The sequence below is a fragment of the Callithrix jacchus genome, chromosome 5, assembly GCF_049354715.1.
Source record: "Callithrix jacchus isolate 240 chromosome 5, calJac240_pri, whole genome shotgun sequence".
Taxonomy (NCBI): Eukaryota; Metazoa; Chordata; class Mammalia; order Primates; family Cebidae; genus Callithrix; species Callithrix jacchus.
The window spans coordinates 5,275,159-5,291,240 of NC_133506.1; the positions used below are offsets into that span (position 1 = coordinate 5,275,159).

General features: G+C 42.7%; 1 protein-coding gene across 10 annotated transcripts in view; it reads right to left on the bottom strand.

Moving 5' to 3' along the window:
- Positions 1–16,082, bottom strand: part of RALY (RALY heterogeneous nuclear ribonucleoprotein) — an 82,848-nt gene that overhangs the window by 31,191 nt on the left and 35,575 nt on the right. For 4 of the 10 annotated variants that reach the window (XR_013535032.1, XR_013535029.1, XM_078371087.1 and 1 more), the window contains exon 1: positions 15,772–15,854. The exons of 4 other annotated variants lie outside the window; for them this stretch is intronic. The gene's annotated coding sequence lies outside the window, so the exon portion shown is untranslated. Of the gene's footprint in view, positions 1–8,134; positions 15,856–16,082 lie in introns of those variants that run through there. 2 more of the 10 variants (XR_013535031.1, XR_013535030.1) reach the window with 2 other exon arrangements.

The following is a 16,082-nucleotide window of genomic DNA, read 5'->3' on the forward strand; positions in this document are numbered from 1 at the left end:
AATCCTAGGAGTGAGGAGACTCCAAAGCCAGTTATGTGCTCCATGGTTTAGGAGGCCCAACACTCTCATCCCCCCAGCACGAGAGACACAGAAGTCTGCTGTCAGCAGCCTCCCAAACCGTTGGTTTACTTAATTTCTCTTGATGAAGTGCCAAGAATAAATCGTAGGTGAGCAGCAGAGCATCTTAATGAGTCCAAAGCCTAATGAATCTTTTCCTTCCTGTGTCAATTAGAATTTCAAAGAGAGGATCCCCAAGGACCAATTTATTGGGAGCAGAGAGAAGAAGCCTTTTGTTCATCATCAGCTGCTGCCTGAGCTACCTGCTCTCTCCTGTATCTCTGCTGTGTAACAATCCTGCTTACTCAGATATAACATCTGGTAGGATAGAGCCTGGCCTGGGAGCTCCTTCTTGCCCAATATTTCTGGGGTCTGAAATTAAGGAAGGAAACAAAGGCTCCAGGGTATTTCTGAGGGCAAAGGTTTGTAAGGGAATCAGAGCAGTGCTGATGTTACTGCTATCTCCTAGGGATACTGGTCTTCAAAGAGCCAATAGCAACAAATCACTAGGCCATTCACCCAGCTAAGTATCTGGTATTGTATGGCACCTATTTACCTAAGGTATTTTAAATCTTTACAACCTCAAAAGTAGGTACCAACGACATCATTTTACACAAAAGGAAAAGAGGATCTGAGAGATAAATAATCAGCCTAAGGAACACAATTAATACAGTAATTGGCAGAGAGGGATTTGAACTCAGGTCTGTGCAACTCCGAAGACTAAAGCTCTATCAAACCAATATAACCCTGCCAGCAGCTGATGTCTTGAATGGCAGAGATGGCCCATGGTCAGCCATAGCCACACTAGGCATTTGCTACCAACACACTGTCTTTTGCCCAGGCACATGCAAAAGTGGATGTGCATCACCAGTCTTTCCACTCAGGATAGCAATCCTCCATCCCTAGAAGATAATCCAAGCAGAGTCACCATCAACACTGCCCCCTGCTCCTACTGCAGAAATCTTTTTATTTATTTGATTTGTGAGGAATTGCCAATTCTTGATCTAATGGCTCCCACATACCCAGTTCTCCACCTCCCATGCTGTCCTCTCTAAGTTACGTAGGGCCAACCCAGGTGCTACTGCTCTGTATTCAACAAAGACATTTTCCAAGGTGAGCAGATAAGCAAGTCAGGTTTCCAAATGTAACTAGTGTTGAATTTTAGGGCTCTGGGGGGAAAAACACATTAAGAGTGCAGGTCAAGTGGCTTGTCCAAGTTCACATAGCTAGAAAATCACAGAGCAACAACTAGAACACAGGTATATACTGAACCCTAACCTGGCCCCTATCTACATACAACAAGAATAACACAAATATATAAAAAGTGAGATCAGTGCTTTTAAAAAATTAACTTTTTATTTTGAGACAACTATGAATTCACTTGCAATGTTAAGTGCCTTTTGAAAGCACTGGACACTTAGCACAGTGCCTGTCACACAGAAACCCTCCCCAAAAATGTTACCTATTAGGTATTAGGCAAAAGGGAAAGGGCGTTCAGAAAAGGCACCTTGGAGGAGTTAGAGTTTCTCTTTACCCAATGCTGAAAGTGTGTACTCATACAATACTTTAAATAATCCTTCCAATGACCCCACGAAGCAGGTATTAATACTCTCATTTACAAACAGCAAAGGTACTCTCAGAAGTCAAGTTACTTGTCTAAGATTTCTTTGGTCCGAGCATGTGTCAAAGCTGGGATTCAAACCCAACTACAGCCAACTCCAAACTTTATCCTCTTCCCACATTGCTTCTTCGGAGGTAAGACTTGGGCTGGGCTTCAAAGACAAGCCTCCTGGATATAGACCAGTGGTTAAGAACAGGCTGTCAGTTCAGGTGTAGGAATAGCATGAGCAAAGATGAGGAGTTAGCAACATGTCTTTGCAGAGGGTAGCAGTTTAAAGACACTGGCCTGAATCAAACAGCAGATTCACACAGCAAAGACCAAATAAAAAGCTAAAGTGAGGGCAGCTGGCACAGGGTCCTGGAATGCTACTAGCAGCTACTGTCAATTATGTGGTTCACAACTTGATTCCCTTCTGCTGGAAACTCTAAGAAAAGGGGAAAGTCATACAGAAAATGAAGAGCCAGAAACCAGACAGCAAGAGAACTGCAGAAAGGAAATCAAGTTCTACTCCTAACTAGGTAAGTAGCCTTAGGGAAGTCAATTTCCCTCTCTGGGTTTCTAATACCAGGGACTGAACTAAAAGATGTCCAAGGACCACTCTAGCTATGACCTTCCAGAAGTCATTCTATTACCAAGTCATGTGAGCAAATGTAGGTCTGAGAAATGGGAGACAGCTGCACAAGGGAGATGAAAATGAAGGTATTAAATGGGATTCAAGTTAATCTTGGGCAAAAGACAGAAGATGACAGGGAGCAAAGAAAGGGAGGCTAAACCAGAACGGTACCAATCCTGGCCTGGCTCTTAACTTGCTGTGTGATCCTGTCTACATGCCAGCCTCATTTTCTCATCAGCCCAATGGACCTGGGGGCCCTATGTTCTGGCCTCAGCTGCCCACTCTCCAACCTTATCTCCTGCCTCTTTCCTCTTCACTGCTGCTGCTCCAGCCACAATGGCTGCCTTCTAATTATTCTACAAACATGCTCTTGCATCAGGGCCTTTTCACCTGCTCCTCTCTCAGGTGGTAATGATCTTCGAGGCCTCCCCTAGCCACTTTTTAACACTTTACCCCTGCTTATCTTTCTTCAGAATGCATACAGAATTACATTAATTGATTTACTCATTTTTTTGGGGGGGTCTCCCCCATTAAAACAAGTCCATAGCTGGGCACGGTGGCTCACACCAACAATCCCAACACTTTGGGAGGCCTCGGGGGCAGGAGGATCGCTTAAGCCCAAGAGACCATCCTAGACAATGTAGGGAGATCCTGTCTCTGCAAAAAAAAATTTTTTTAATTAGCCAGGTATGATGGTGCATGCCTGTAGTCCCAACTACTCGGGAGGCTGAGGTGGGAGGATCGCTTAAGCTCAGAAGGTCAAGGCTGCAGTGAGCCACGATCATGCGAGACCATTCCAAACAGATAGATTACAGAAAGACAGACAGACAGACAGACAGACAGACAGACAGGTAAGATAGTTCCATGAAGGCAGTCCTTGTTTTGTTCACTACTGTATCCCAGCTCTATGAGCAATATCAGGCATCTATTAAATGTATAACTGAATGTTTGTAAGTATAAACTCTGTCCCTAAGGTCCCTTCCAATGCTGGCATTCTATGACTACCTTACGGCCTTGTGGGACTGGGGAACATCTCAGGAGTTCCAAGCCTAGGTAAGCTTAGGTACAATCTGTCTTTCTCGCTCCAATTTTTGATATTTGCTTGGCCTCAATGGTTCTTCAAATGTAACACACATACTAACACAGTTACATACTTGCACAAACAGACAAATACATATCATCTAATTCATGAATTATTATTGTATGCTATGTGTGAAACATAGTACATACACAATAGCCTCCAATATTAGGCTCCAACTTACTTTGGTAACTTTATAACCCTAACCACAGTCCTATTCCTGAACTCTTATACTCTGGCTACCCTAGACTCTTTTCCCTTCTCTGAAACACATACGTAAGCTTCTGTGCCTTTGTCCTCACTGGTCTCTCTGCTTGGAAGTAAGTTACACCTCCCCTTCACAATTACCAAATGCCTCATCTTTGAAGTCCAACTCAAATATTATCTCTTCTGGGAGGTATTCCTTCATCTCTCAGATAGTGGTCCCCTCCAAGCTCCTAAAGCACTCTACATGTTTCCATTCAGAGTGATTATCACTATAGCCTACTTATCTTCCTGTCCTTCTTAATCAACTATAGGCTCCAAAAGCCTTAACCATGTGTTTGGCTCCTCCTTATTCCTAAGACCTATTCTGTGCCTGGCACAAATGTTTAGCAAATTGAGTCTTAATATGGCCCCACAACGAAGAATGTTTCCTAACCTTCATACTGTCCCAAAGATGGTTTCTCTAATATTCCTGCCCACTAGTATGAAACCCCATGGAACAGAGTATGAGGAGGGGGTTGGAGAAAGGACTGGCAAGAAAAGGGAGAGCGGTCTCTGCAAATATGCTAAGAAGATTAGATTTGATGTTTACTAATCCTAGATTTTAGAGGTTTCATGACAAAGGAAGTCATAGGAATAAGATCTGCATTTTAAACCTATGGAGAGAGAAAAGGTTATATCTCAGGGTAAAGACTGGACACGGAGAAGCAAGTGAGTTGATAATTAAAACATTGTCAATGACAGATTATTAAGATCTGGCCTTGGGTGGCAGCAGTGGGGATAGAAAGATGGACAAAATACATTCGGAGACAAAACCACATAATGAAAGCAGCTGCCTACTCTGAGTAGAACTGGCTCTGTACATAAACCTCCTCCAAGTGGAACTCTGTAACCTCTTTGCATCCAAAATGGTCCTGAGGGTGACTGCAAGCAGAAAAGGGCCTTCTTGACCACAGGAAGAAAAAGAAGCAAGTCTAGGATTAGTAAACATCAAATCCCAGCCCTCTGAGCAGGGCTGCAAGGAGAGCGAGCTTGAGATCTTGCTGATGGCTGCTGACTGCAGAAACCTTAGTAAAGAGGTCAGGTCTGTTCCCTGAGCAGAAAGCTGCCTTCCTGGGTTGGGATGGCTCTAGCTGGCTTTAACACAGGAGGTTCTCGTCACTTTTAGTGGCTGTATATTAAGGAAAATAATCCGAAATTTGGAAGGCAAAAAGATGATTGTGTGACCACTTAAAGTCATGTTAGACACATTGTTTATCATGCATTGAGTCATCTGACACTCTTAGGAAATGGAATTTTGTTATTCTTCACAAATGATTAGGGCCAAAATGTTTTAAAACTCTGCAGTTACAAGTTAGTGTGTAAAAAACTAAGGCAGAACACCTTTTATATAAAGACAAAACAATTCTAAAGTTTATATTTTCGTTAGGAGACTAATCGAAACAATCTTATTTCAGCAATCCTTCTTTCATTAATAACCTAAATCCAGTTTCTCAGTTATTCTCTTTTTGCTGGTTTCCACATTAATCAGTTAAACAAAACTTGACACATGCTTGCTCTATGTATGAGAATTATGCCCTGACAGAGGCACATACATTCACAAGCCTGCCTACCTCACAGGAACCAGATGTCATGAGGCAAGAGAAGCTTGACACCCAGGAACAGGATGCCAGTGAAGTGTTAGAAGTGATCACTTAACAAAATGACATAATAACATAAAGCTCAGGGTACTAAAAGGCACACCAGGCAGAGAATCAGGGTACCTGCCACTAATTCACTCTATGACCTTGGCACATTACTCTCCTTTGCTGGGCTTCAACTTAACAATGACAAAATGGGAAAGTTGGTTCAGGTCAGTGTCCTTTTACAAATGGTGATCCTGGAAACCTTGGAGGTTTAAGGCAGGTGCCTCAGGGATTGTCTTTGTTTGATAAGGGTAGTGAGGAGGCTGAGCTATTAGGCCTCTTACTGCTGCTTCAACCAAAACAGCACTGTTTGGTTGGTTGTTTTTTTTTTTTTTTTTTGAGATGTGTGTCTCGCTCTGTTGCCCAGGCTGGATTGCAGTGGCTTGATCTTGCCTCACTGCAACCTCTGCCCCTCTGGGCTCAAGCGATCCTCCCACTTCAGCTTCCTGAATAGCTGGGATTACAGGCGTGTGCCACCATGCCCAGCTAATTTTTGTATTTTAGGTGAAACAGGGTTTCGCCATGTTGGCCAGGCTGGTCTGGAACTCCTTACCTCAAATGATCCACCTGCCTCGGCCTCCCAAAGTGCCAGGATTACAGACATGAGCCACTGCACCGGGCCAGCAGCTCAGTTTTGGATGTTATGTTTAAAAAAGGGGTTACTATGTAAACTTGATGATTGTCAAAGTCCCTTCCCACTCTGATATCCTAAAGTTCCACAGTTTTATGGCAATTGATCCTGGGGAAAATACAGAAACAAAAATATCTTCTATCACCCTGTGCCTAAAAATAACACCCTAGAAGGGGTGGAAACAAGTCCCTAGCAACTGAGTATGAATGAGTGAGGAGGGGAACTAGAGGGCAGAGGAAGGCTCAGAAAGGGACAGAGACTGAAGACCTGCTCCTTTTGCAACTGGAGACTAGGTAGGCCCAAGGCCAGGGAGCAAACCATCTCAGAAGACTTAAACTCACTGAGATTAAGACTAAAGATTTGAACGCTAGCCCCTGGCTCTGCCACATAAAGGCAGATTCCTTCAGTTTCTTCACAGTACAGTTTCTGAAGGTAAACTGCTTTGCAAACTGTTGAGTACAGATTTGAGAACCTATCAGAACAATCTTATTCCTAAAATCTTATGTGTGTACATGTCTCCTCTCCTGCCAAGTCCCTGGAGGAGACTCAACATGGTTGAGGAGTACAGATCCTTTCTCTTTCCTTCCCTGTACTTCAGAGTTGGGCATACAAATAGGGGTTATTGCTTGAAATACTCTCTCCATTTAACTTTGAAAAGGACAAGTATACTTGTTACTAGGGACTCTGTTCCATGATCATGAAGGAAACATGGCCTCTTATTTAGTGCATAGAACTCTGGGCTCTATACCTGAGTTCTGGAGAAGTTGGTCTGAGGAACAGCAGAGCAGAAGGCACAGAAGACACTCCTATTATGCTCAGGCCACCAAATGCCTCTTCTTGGGTTCTCCCAAACACTCTACCCTCCTGGAAGGGCCGTGGCCAGAGGCCACAGAGGCAGTACAATACTCAGGAAAGAGCTTAGTTACAGCTTAGTCGATGGGGTTAGGACTCAGTTCAAACTCTAGCTCTTTCAGAGACTAGATATGTGGCTTCAGTAAATTCATTCACTTCACTGAGCCTCAGCTTTCCCCTTTGGAGCTATTAATAGCTTAATGAGCTATAAAGATTAAGGGAGATAATCTATTTAAAGTACCTGTCACAATACCTGGCACACAGTATGCGCACAATAAATGTTACTTCTTCTCAAGAGGGAAAGGGCAAACTAGCAAAAAAACTGAATGTGATTCACATGATAGGTAGGGAAGACTTGGGGATGAACCCCAGCCAGCAGCAGATCAGAGCTGTGAGTGGCTCAGAATGGGAATGGGCTGATTTGGAGAGTCTGTTGTGCTATTCTAAGAGCATCTGGATCCTGTACCAGCCAAAGCAAATCAAACAGGAGAGCTTATGGAGCGCTTGTTTCTAAAACAAGTACGGGCTATGTTATTGACATACACCACCGGGAATTGAGAGGGCTGTTGGTGGAGACATTAAGAAAGCTGACATGCTTTCAATTCCATTCTTTGCTACCATATCCATATGGGCACAACTGACCTTGGCTCTAGAGGAGAAAAAAAAACTCTGGAATGAGACACAAGAGATCTGGGTTCTGGTGTGAACCTAAACAGGTGACTTCACCTCTTGGGCCTCAGTTTTTTCTTTCCTCTTCTAAATAATTCTGTGTGCTGAATCTATTATCATTATTGCACTTTTAAATGATGATGATATGGTTCAGAAAGATTAAGCTAGTACTGGCAGGAACTGGAATTAGGGTCGGGTGTAGTCTTTCTTCTCTGTCGCATTATATCTCAATGTTAAATGAGGGAGTAGGCTAAGGTGAACCAAGGCATTTCTAGACAAAAACTGAATAGCCTGAAATTGTAGTTTCAAGAGCATTCTAAATACTCTAGGGCTAGACTAAGCCTGGCTGTTTAAAAAGCCTTCTCATAAATGAAATCCTCAGTACCAAAGGCAAAACTAGAGTAAAAACACAAGAGCCATAAAAAAAGGGGCCAAGGAAATTTTAGGAAGTTAGCCCTGAAGAGGCCCTTGGAGAATACACTGCCTCATTTCTACACATGGAGATATGGAGGATACAAAGAGAAATAGCTTGACTGGGAACACCCAGTGAGTGGGTGATGGAGCACAATCTGGGTCCTATGCCTCCTGGTCCCTCTCTCACACTTGGTTACTCAGTTTCCAACCTTCTAGGCCATTACGATCTTCTTTTTGACATTTATTTTCCAAATGCTGGGTGACAGGCAGGTCACTGCCCCTGCAGCAGACTCCCAGCCACTTCTAATACCTCACTGTAGATAATGGCTCTTTGTTTTCAACTGTTCCTGCTGCAGCCTTAAACAGGACTGAAGTTGAGACTTCTTTTAAGTCCTTGTTGAGTCTTTGATCCCTTCGGACCACAGACCAATGTGCCTTGGGAGACAGAACAGGAAGAAACATCAGCAATTATGGATCAACTTTCTACCTCATTCCCTTGTTGTAGAATTGGGGAAAAGGGGCCCAGGGATAAAATGTTTTCCGAGGTTTGAGTCAGTAGAACAGGGTTAAGAGCCTGGGTTGCCACATTCTCCTACTTCAAGCTTACACTCAACGCAAGGTATCAGAATTTACTCCAATCACTAGTGGTTGAATACCAAGCCAGGCCATGTATTTTCTTCATCATCTCCTACTAGTAACACAATCACCATATAAAGTGGGCATTATTCCCATTTTGTAGATGAGGAAACTATTGTTCAGATAAGTTAGTCACACAGAAAATAAATGCCAGATCAAGGACCCAAACCTTGGTATTAAAGAATACACACAACAGTGGGAAAGATGCAACTAATTAATATTCCGAAAGACCAGTTATAACACCACAGATATCTTTTACCTCTTGCCCTGTGTACTCAGAAATGTTGACTCTTGACAGTTTATCTTAATTGGGGTTATGGGAGGTGGCAATGAGGGGAGGATGGACAGTGGTGACTCAAATAATACAATGGCAGATAATTCCAAAGAAGCAATTTCTGCTTTGTGTTAATAGGGTATTTTGTAAAGTAGGTTGTGAGCACCTCCCCCAACTGTCCCATTAAGTAAGTTCCCTTTATTCATCTCTTACTTATCTCAAGGTTCTAGCACCACTATTGCTCACAGACCTTGGTTTCCTCAGCTGTTGTTTTCCAGCTTAGATTTTGTTCTCTTGGCTATGTTCTTGGGCTCAGGACCCTGTCTTACTGACACAGACAAAATTCCTAGAACCGCGCTCTAACCTATAGGTCCCTCTCCTATTTGGCTGTTCTTTTTGCTCTGGCCTGCTGCTCCAAAGGGACAAAACATTCTCTTTAATTTTAATGAAAACTGGGGAAGGAAGCAGAGGAACCCAGGACCATGTAGAGCCCAAAGCCCTTTGCATGCTATTCCTTTTCCCCCAAGCAAGCTGGACATTATTGCTTTGCTATGACAGCAATCCTTAAGCAAGTCAGCTGTTTCTGGAAACCAAAGTAATAAAATATGGCCAAAATCCTTGGGTGGAGAGTGAATAGGAACAGCTGCTTCTTACATGAATTTCTCTGGCAGCCTCCCCCTCAGATCCCTGCTCCACTATAGCATTCTCTAGGAGCCATCTGATTACACTGGCAGACAATAAGTATCCTGCCCTTTCTAAGATACCAGGTCCACCTTGGTCAAACATTCATCCCCATACCTTGAAGGATGATGATGCACTGCTACTGCTCCTAGACCTTCTCAGACTCTGTCCCAGGTACCTATCACTATAATTACTAACATTAATAGTCTTATACATTTGTACACTATCTAATGGTTTTATATAGCACTTATCTGAAATGTGCTTTACACAGTAAGCTGGGTAGAAACTATTATTTCTTGTTTAGAAATGAGAAAACTAAAGACCACCAAGTCCCCAGCAAGCCCAGGCATTGCTCAGAGGCCCTCCCACTTCAATGTTACCTATGGCAGCTGCACTGTAAGCCTTATTTACTGCAATCAAATCTCTGTTTAGAATTTCAGTTGTAACAGGCAAAAGAGGTATTCAGAAAGATCCCCCAAAAGCCACTGTGAAGCCTCTGAAGTCCACAAGGTGGGCAGCTTTCTTTTCTAGTTCTGTATCAGGCAACCTTCCTCAAAGCCTGGGGGACCCTGGATTGCCATGTGTCACCTCACTTCCTGCCACCCCCCACCCCCCCCCACCCCCCCACCCCCCGCCATTATGACTTACTCGAAGCTCAGCTGCCTCACTCACTGCCTGCCCAGTGCTGATTTGAGCCAGGCTGCGCAGTGCTATGGGTCTAGCCCTAGCACTTTCTCTGCTGGTAACACATAATATACTGTAGGTTGCTGCCTTTCCTATTGTTTCTGAATCAGGCCCCCTCTAAAGTTTGATACTTCTCCAGAGGCTACTATATCAGAAGGAGCAAACTGATAGTCCACTGGTATAGTCAAGCCTGAAGAAATGTTTGGTTTGGGGTGTACTGTGCCTCAAAAATCAATAAACTAAGCCTTAAGAAACTAGAAAAGGAAGAGAAAACTATACCCAAAGCACCAGAAATTAGAAAATAATAAAAACACATGTAAAAAAAAAATCAATGGAAAAGAATAACAATAAAATCAAAAGTGGTTCTTTGAAAACAGCAAAATGAACAAACCTTTATCTAGACTGACCAAGAAAAAAGATACAAATTACCAACAAATTAAGACAACTTGGGTGAAATGGAAACATTCCTAAAAAGGCACAAATTATCAAAAGTGACTCAAAATGAAATAGAAAGTCTAAGTAGACTTAACAAGTAAGACATCTGAATTACTGCTTTTTTTTTTTTTTTTTTTTTGGAGACAGAGTCTCGCTTTTGTCACTCAGGCTAGTGCAGCGGCACAATCTCGGCTCATGGCTCATTGCAACCTCTTCCTCCCAGGGTGAAGTGATTCTCCTGCCTCAGCCTCCCAAGTAGTTGTGACTATAGGCACCTGCCACCAAGCCCAGCTAATTTTTTTTTTTTTTTTAGGTAGAGACGGGGTTTCACCATATTGGCCAGGCTGGTCTGGAACTCCTGACCTCAGGTGATCCACCCTCCTCAGCCTCCCAAAGTGCTGGGATTACTGGCATGAGCCACCATGCTCAGCCAAATTAGTAATTTTAAACTCTTCCAACAAAGACAAGCCCAGGCCCATGTGGCTTCTTCACTGATGAGTTCTATCAAAGAAGAAATAATGCCAATCCTTTAATAACTATTTCAGAAAACAGAGGAGGAGGGAACACATCAATTCATTCCATGAGGCCACCCTAATGCCAAAAGCAGATAAAGACACAAGAAAACTACAGAACAATATTCCCCAGCAAATCAAATCTAACTCCCTATAAAATGGATTATACACTATAACCATGTGGGATTTATTCTAGGAATGCAAAGTTGATTTTATATCTGAAAACCAATTAATGTAATATCATTACAGAATAAAGAACAAAAACCATAAAATCAACAAAATCAAACACCCATCCGTAATGAAACCTCTCAATAAACTAGGAATAAAAGGGAACTTCCTTAGCCCGAACACACAATGGTGAAAGACAGAATACTTTCCTCCTAAAATTGTGAACAAGGTAAGGAAGGCTGTCTGCTCTTAACAATTCTATTCAACATTGTACTAGAGGTCCCAGCTGGTGCAATTAAATGAGGAATTTTTTTTTTTAATGGGTGTCAGATTATGTCATTCCTCTATTCAGAACTCTCCAATGTCTTCCTGTTTCACTCAGAATAAAGATCTACGTGATCTGGTTTCTGTCTATCCTTGTGACTTCTTTATATTCCAATCTCCCCCTTGCTTACTTCATCTGTAGCCACCCTGGCCTCCTTTTGTTCCTCAAACACAGTAAGAACACTCTTTTTTCAGAACCTCTGAACTTACTGAACTCTATGCCTAGAATGTTATTCCCCAAAAGATATATATAACTCACTACTTCAGTTCTTGCGTATTTCTGCACACATTTAATTTTCTGAGAGGCCTTGTTTAATAATCCAGTGTCTCCCTACTCCCTTAACCTGCTTTATTTTTCTTCAGATTTATTCGTTTATCTGCTTTCCTCTACTAGAATGTAAACTACAGAAAGAAAACTATTTTATTCACTGCTATACCTCAAACACCTGAAACTGTGCCTAGTATATGATACTCCAATACTTACTGAAAAAATAAATGTATATTTTCAAAAAGAAAAATGTATTTAGAAGAATGAATCAAAACGAAGAGTGGGGGACTACTAGCTCAAGAGGCTGTGAAGGACCAGAGTTTTAGGTGCTTGGGAAAGAACCAATGTAGGAATAATAGAAAATCTTGGTTTTCTGGAGCCAGAGTTTTCTGAATTCTAAGCTTAGCTCTTCTGATCACTGCCTACATGTCCAACTCTAAGTTTCAAGTAATTTATAAAATAAGAACATCACCACCTACTTCCCAAGTTGCTATGAAAATGAAATATATTTATGTAGAACACTCAGCATAGTGCCTGATAATATATAATAGACACTATAAATAATTAATTTAACATTTTCTGATAACTCTGGCCTTCAAGAGAACTCAGAACCACCATAGAAATAACCTAACCACACCCTCACCTTACTGAGGAACATAGATGTTTGTAGAGGTGTTGCTCCTAAATTAAGTGGCCTCCAGACTGTTTTAACATTTCTTATCATTCTTCCTTCACTCCTCCCCTTACAGTCAGCTTTAAGCTCTTGCCCCTAACTGCTATTAATAAAGCAGCTCTTCCCCTTTTTGATATGCTGATTTTAATCTTGGGGGGGTGGGGGCGGGGGGGGTTAGAAACCAAATGCTGAACTTGTTATGACATGTAAAAATAATAAATTAGCACTGTGCAAATACTTCGGGATGACAATGCTTTACTTCCCCCTTGTTTTTCAGTTGGACTCTGGAAAAATGAGGCTGTTAGGTAAATAAGCTATTATATGTGCAGCTTATCATATATAAATGTATATACAATACACTTATTTACATGGAATCATTCATATTTGTTGTGTTTTTTTTTGGTTGGTTTTTTTTTTTTTTTGATACAGAGTCTTAGTCTGTCGCCCAGGCTGGAGTGCAACAGTACAATCTTGGCTCACTGCAAGCTCTGCCTCCCAAGCAATTCTCCTGCCTCAGCCTCGGAGTAGCTGGGACTACAGGTGTGTGCCACCACACCCGGCTAACTATTTTTGTATTTTTAGTAGAGATGCAGTTTCACCATGTTAGCCAGTATGGTCTTGATCTCCTGACCTCATGATCCGCCTGCCTCACCCTCCCAAAGTGCTGAGATTACAGGCATGAGCCACCACGTCCAGCCATATTTTAAGTTTAGTGGAGCTTTTTCACAGGGCAGTTGTTATAGGAAGTGTAAGATCCAAGCTTGGCACCCAGGCCAAGGAAAGGCCAGAAGCTGTAGAAATTTAGATTAACAAGGCAAAAAGAAGTGGCAGCAAGAGCCTGGAAATTCAGACTAGAAGGGAGGTAGGAGCCAAAACCCTCTTTGCAATCAGGCAGAGAGAAGAACAGAATGTCCATTGTTAAAACACAGTACAAAGAGAATGGTCTCCATCGTTGGTGAAGCGGGAGAGCAAGATGGCAAAAAAACTGGAGTGACCATGGCCTCCATAAAATATAAGGCTACAGCACAAGAGCCTTTTTCACTAGCAGTAAGCAGGGGCAGGCAGGGGACCTAGGGCCAAAAGAAGAATAGCCTTCAAGAGATGACAGCAGGGAACAAGGTGCCGACTCCTGTTGGGATGGGTTCTTGCAAACTACTGTAGTACACTATGCCAGTAGTGCCTTGCAGCCAGGGTTCATGAGTGCAGTTAAACTTACCCTCTGCAGCCCACACACTGCAAATCATGGCTGGCTGTGCTACCTGGCTTTGTCATCTATGCCCTGGAATCCTTTTCCTTATGGAAAGACTGAGCTATGGGTAAGGCCCACAAAAGAAAGAAGGAGAGGAGGACATAGATTTACAATGAAAATTTGCAAATGAAAACCCTCCCTTTTACTTTTGGGAAACAGGGTGGCAAACAGGTCGGGGCCTGAGATGCCACAGATACTATTAGACTTTGAATGCTGGACTCCTCCAAACCGCTTGCTGAAATTAGGTCCCCAATGTTCAAGGTGGGACCTAATGGGAGGTGTTTGGATCTTTGGGGGCAGATCCCTCATGAATAGATTAATGCTGTCCCTGAAGCAAGGGTAGGGGAAGTGAGTGAATTCTCACTCATTTTGTTCCTGCAAGAGATGGTTGTTAAGAGCTTGGTATCTCCCCTCTCTTACCAACTGATTTCTACTCACCTCAGTTCCCTTTCCACCAGAATAGAAGCAGCCTCACTGGATGCAGACACCCAATCTTGAACTTTTCCAGACATCTAATTGTGAGACAAACCTGTTTTCTTTATAAATTACCCAACCTCAGGTACTCCTTTATAACAACATGAGACAAGCTAAGATAGACACTTAAAATGCTTTCTCCTTGCTTTCTTGTCTCATTCATGCTGCTTTTACAATTCACAACGCTTTCCAACTTGCAATTCTCTTCTGATTCTCTATACATACCTGCATGGTTGGCATATACATATGAGACATGAGGAGACAGGGAGGCACTCCAACTTTACAAATAGGGAAATGAAGACTGTTCAGGGCACATGTTGAGAGAGAGATAAAAACCCATGTTTCTTAACTTCAAGCCAGCACTCAAGTCCTTATCCTGTGACGGCCCAAGTGTTTAAGAGATCCCACGTGTTACAGATGTATTCTTCTTCTGGTCACTTTTAGCCCGGGCCTAGGCCTGCTTGAAGGTTCTTCCTATCTTTCAGTCTGGTAGCCCCCTCACTATAAATACCTTTGCTCAGAGGGACCCCCAACTCCTACCTGCCCTGCTGAGCCCCTCAACTGAATCTCCTTTCTGAATCCCTAAGTCTGCCTTCTTGAACTTTATAAGAAAAATCAGAATTAGAAAAAAAAAAAAAAAGAAAGAAAAGAAAAATCAGAATTAGAGAGATTAGCTGCCCAAGGAAAGCCTGCCAAGTCAGGAAGAACAATGGTATTTATGGTCAGACTGACCTGGGTTCTAATATCAGCTTTATGGATTCCCAGGTGTGAACCCTGGGCAAATTATTTCAGTTCCTGAGTCTCAATTTCCTCATCTATAAAAAGAGGTTTTAGAGCAGGTTATGGTGGTACACCTGTAATCCCAGCTACTTGGGAGGCTGAGGCAGGAGGATCACTTGAGTAACATGAGCCTAGGAGTTTGAGGCCAGCCCAGGCAACATAGTAAGACCCTGTCTATCAAAAATAAAAACCAAACCCCCACAAACACAAAAAGTGATTTTGTCTAGATTGAGATCTATAACATACTAAGTGCTATTGTGTTGATCTTCCTTCCTTCTCACCATCTGTAAGCTTCCCCTGACATCCCCTTCATACAGCCCTACTCTTATCGCTCCACTCTCACCATTATTTATACGACATTTTGCAGAATTGAGGAAACTACAGGATTTCCTGGAGCTGACCTATGAACTTGGCAGATAACAGTAAAAACTAAAGCTAAGAAAGTCTCTAAGGGCTGTGAGGTCATGTTAAAGAGCTTGTGGGAGAACAGGTATAGCTGCCAGGTCCCAGGATACCCCTCAGCAGAAAGAAGCTAGCAGAAGCTAGAAGGAAGCAAGCCTGCTCTGCCTTATTTACAGCAAATGATCCCAGACATTCCTCTGGCAGCTCTAGGAGAGCAGTCTCAACCTGCCTCCCAGTTCAGAAGGTTACCTTTGCAACATCCATTATTGGAGTAGGAGAGTAATCATCTGTAAATTATCTGTACTGAAGGTAAAAACAATTGCCAAACTAGTTACCCTGTATCTTGGCCCAAGCTTGCCCAGAGCTTTCCCAGGCACCCTAACTCACCAGTAACAATGCTGAGCTTAGCCAGTTGTTTCCTCCTTTGAGTTACAGGGTCAACACCAGCTGCGTCTGGGAATAGGGCTGACCTATAACAGAGAGAGAAGTCCATTAGGGATGCTGCTCAGAACAGGCAGTAGGCATTCAAAGTTCCTGCTCTCACACATTTGGCATCCTAGCAAAAGACAGGTCGATTATTTACGGTATGTGATTTCAAGTAGTGCTAAATGCCATAAAGAAAAATAAAGCAGGCCAGGTCCAGTGACTCATGAGGTCAGGAGTTGGAGACCAGCCTGGCCAACGTGGTAAAATCCCAT